This window comes from Lampetra fluviatilis, chromosome 31, assembly GCF_964198595.1.
Source record: "Lampetra fluviatilis chromosome 31, kcLamFluv1.1, whole genome shotgun sequence".
Classification (NCBI taxonomy): domain Eukaryota; kingdom Metazoa; phylum Chordata; class Hyperoartia; order Petromyzontiformes; family Petromyzontidae; genus Lampetra; species Lampetra fluviatilis.
This window is the reverse complement of record NC_136305.1, coordinates 8,595,401-8,600,118: the sequence shown is the minus strand read 5'-3', so window position 1 is coordinate 8,600,118 and position 4,718 is coordinate 8,595,401.

Sequence of the window (4,718 nt, the reverse complement as noted above, 5' to 3'; positions counted from 1 at the left end):
GGCGGGACCATTTCCGTACATTGCGTGCGTGTCTGTGTGTGCGCGCGTGTGTGCGGTCACCTCTCCAGAACTGAGTGATCACAGGGAAATTTGTCAAATAGCGTCTAAATGTGTTTCCTTTTCCATAAGAAAACCCCTCCTCCAATTTCCACGAGCGCAGCAAATTATGGGTGGGGAGGGGGGGAATAGCCGGGGAGGGGGGGGGTAACCACTGACCACGTGGTCACTACAACAGCTCTCTATCGTGGTGATTATTTATTCATCACTGATGCGATTCTTTACCCAGGAAGGCCTCGCTGGATCTCGGTGACTCGTTTACAGCAGGGTCCCGCCCAGGCTGTTTGTAGTATCGGGGCTCGACGATGGCTGCTGTGCAATCCCAGTCGAGTCGTTTGCCGAGTTAAGTTTCGAATTTGGGCAAAATTTGTACCACGACGTGGGCACACGAGGGCCCGCTCTTGCGAATGACGCCAATGGGATATTGAATGTCCGCGGCGGGTGGAGCAGCCGTCGCGTCATAGCGTCATCATCCACGCTTCGTGCACTCACACGGCAGTGTTAACCAGGGCGGCCGCCGGAAACCGAACCGCGATCCTCTCTGCAGCAAGCGGCGAGCTCGCAACCGTGGGGCCTCGTCCGGACTGCCCCAAAACGCACGAACTCGTGACGCATCACAACTCCCCTGTCTCCACGTGCGTGATGATGACGTGCATGATATTGATTAGGTCGACATTGGTGCCAATCGCTGCTGCGTTTCGCAAGCGGTGCACAATCAATAATATAACTCAGCACGCTCGCCAATAGGCGACGTTTCGGGCAATGTCCCCGCTTTAGAGGACACCATAATTTTTTTCTATCGAAAAAAAACCCACGACGAAAAATGTACTTCGACTGGGATCGCAGCCAGCAGCGTCTTCGATGGCCCCATGACCTCCTTGCTGCGAACACAACCTGGCAGGACTCTCCTACATACGCGTCTAGAGACTCGGGGGAGGCTTTGCTGGGTAAAGAAGCGTCACAGTAGGAAGGGACACAGCAAGGCGAGTAATCAATGGGGGTGGTGATGGTGGTGATGATGGTGGTGGTGATGATGGTGATGATGATGGCGGTACGGGAGGATGTGGAGCGGAGTGGACTTGCCGACAACTGCTACCAGCGGTGTCAAGATCGGCCACTATGGAGGAGGCTCGTGAAGGACGCTGCTACTGGGCAGTTGGAGGCACTCGCCCTCCAGCAACAACAGTGGGCGGAGGAGCGACGCTCACAACAACGAGCGGAGCGCCGGGCGGATTAAATTTAGCAAGTTGGCACCGTAGGGGGCACAGCTGGTGCATCTAACACTCATCTCAGTCAGCCGACCCATGGCACCTGCTGGGTCTGTCCTAAGACCTCCTGTCAGCGAACCTTCGACACTTCACGTGGCCGCACAGTGCACCTAGCCTGGCACAGGCGCCGTGGTGACGTCATCGTCACTCAGTGGCGAGTGGCGGGGATTGGTATTGGACGATCAAGTTCAAGTTCATTTATTTGGTATAGCCCTGTGAGCCATTCGGCTCTTGAATCGGGTGCAACCGCAACAAACAAAAAACAAAAACATGAACAGGAAAACATCTTACAGTGACTATGTGCAAACAGAAAATCCAAGAAAAGACAGCAAAATATTGCAGAAAAAGCACCGTACACCAACACTGTGTGCAAAAATCCCAGTGGGATGCAAGTCAAACAACAACAACAACCACAAGACAACTTAGAATAAGGCCATCAGTCTAACTCTGTACTACAACAAACAAACATGGCCAAACCGAAAACGATGATGGCCATTGGTCGAGACTAACCACGGAGTGGCAGACAAAGGAGGCAAACACCCCCCCCCCCCCGGGCGAATTTTGTTTTGCTCGACCAACTCGTAGAGAATGCTGCTAATACCACGAGCGGGGCCTGCGGGGTTTGGGCCAAATGTGGGAAGCGACGGCTTAGTCGTTCGCGCTGCGCTAAGGGACCCACACCCAGCGATCAACGTCGGTGATGAAATATCTTGACCAGTAATTGGGGAGACAAAGGCGACCGAGCGCGGTGCTGGCCACACCACCCCGTCACGTGTTGTGTTGACCTTCAATGGGTGCTCGCTAACGGCACTTGCCCCAACAGTCCGTGACGGGTATACGGGGGTGGGGGGGGCGGGTCTATGTTTGTTCTTGTCTTTGGGTGGGGTGGGGGGTCTTTGGGTGGGGTGGGGGTCTTTGGTGGGTTTGGGGGGGGGGCAGTGCTCTTAATAGGGGGGGGGGGTCCAAACTAATTAGGTGAGAACCGCCGGGGTAAATACAAGAGCGAGGGAACCCGACTCGGCCCTAATCCCCGCCAGAAATAGTTTCCTCGCAATTAATCTCCAAAGGTCCCCCCCGAGGTGCGAGTGGGATCACGGCACGGCGGAGTTCCCGTCGTGTGCCCCCCACCACCACCACCCCCCCCCCCCACACGAGCCATCGAGCGATGGAGCGACCGAGCGAGCAAGCGCTGCGCTGGTGAAACTTTCCCCGCAGGTCTACGGCCTCGTTCGGTGGCAATGAGCGGAAGGGTGAGCGTTACTTTTCAATCGAGCAATGGAACTTCGCTCACGTAGCACGATTCGTGCAAAGGGGCCGTCCATAAATGACGTCACGCACCTAGGGGGGTCAGATATTTGTGACGATGTGGGACGAGGGGGGGGGGGTTAGAAATGTGACGTCACATCAAAATGCGCGACTTTAAATAAAGATAGACAACACGTTCTACTTAATTAAATAGACTTTTAAATAAATGTTTTCTCCTACAACATCAGAGTGCAGCGCCACATTAAATACGCATAACAATGACAATAGTTTAAAGCGATTTGAAGCATGTTTTTTTTTTGGGGGGGGGGGGGGCAAAGCTTTGTGACGTCATATTTGAGGGGGGGCTGACTTTTTGTGACGCCTTGTGACGAAGGAAGGGGGGGGGGGTCAAAAATCGTCCAAAATCGCGTGACGTCATTTATGGACGGCCCCACAGAACGCGACGCAAAGTGCTTCACAGGACCAGATGCAGCGGCTGACAGAATGTTACGCAACAATTAGAGTGATGCATTGGACAAATGGCATCGCATTATAATGAACAAAAAGTATAATAAAATGCATAATAAACAGGTGATTAAAGCATCCTAATTAAAAGCCAATCTTTAAAATGTACGTTTTAAGATTTCGTTTAAAAACGTTCACCGATTCTGATGGCCTCAGAGCCTCATGCAAGCTGTGCCAAAGGCGAGGACTTTTCATAGATTCTATTGCTTAGGAACGGAGAGACAGACGACCCACGCCATTTGGACGTGGGTCTCTCCGTTCCTCCAGCCAGCCAGCCAGTGAGCAAAACTTTTTTTCTCTCCCTCTCTCATTTACTATCTGATATAGAGTAAAGCGTAATGGCGTATCTCTCGCAATTGTGCGACGAACCGATACCTTACCAGTGCCCTACCTCATTACAGACCAATTTAGACCTCATTAGTCCAGCCGCGTGTTCTCATTAATCTCATCGTTCATCCTGCAAAGTCCCATCACAAGGGAGAAACACAAATAGACAATGACCACTAGTACACTCACCACGAGTACACTCACCACTAGTACACTCACCACTAGTACACTCACCACTAGTACACTCACCACTAATATACTCACCACTACACTCACCACTACACTCACCACTAGTACACTCACCACTAGTACACTCACCACTACACTCACCACTAGTACACTCACCACTAGTACACTCACCACTAGTACACTCACCACTAATATACTCACCACTACACTCACCACTACACTCACCACTAGTACACTCACCACTAGTACACTCACCACTAGTACACTCACCACTACACTCACCACTAGTACACTCACCACTAGTACACTCACTACTACACTCACCAACTAGTACACTCACCACTACACTCACCACTACACTCACCAACTAGAACACTCACTACTACACTCACCACTAGTACACTCACCACGAGTACACTCACCACTAGTACACTCACCACTAGTACACTCACTACTACACTCACCAACTAGTACACTCACTACAACACTCACCACTACACTCACCAACTAGAACACTCACTACTACACTCACCACCAGTACACTCACCACGAGTACACTCACCACTAGTACACTCACCACTAGTACACTCACCACTAGTACACTCACTACTACACTCACCAACTAGTACACTCACCACTACACTCACCACTACACTCACCAACTAGAACACTCACTACTACACTCACCACTAGTACACTCACCACGAGTACACTCACCACTAGTACACTCACCACGAGTACACTCACCACTAGTACACTCACGAGTACACTCACCACGAGTACACTCACCACTAGAACACTCACCACTAGTACACTCACCACTAGTACACTCACCACTAATATACTCACCACTACACTCACCACTACACTCACCACTAGTACACTCACCACTAGTACACTCACCACTAGTACACTCACCACTACACTCACCACTAGTACACTCACCACTAGTACACTCACTACTACACTCACCAACTAGTACACTCACCACTACACTCACCACTACACTCACCAACTAGTACACTCACTACTACACTCACCACCAGTACACTCACCACTAGTACACTCACCACTAGTACACTCACCACTACACTCACCACTACATAC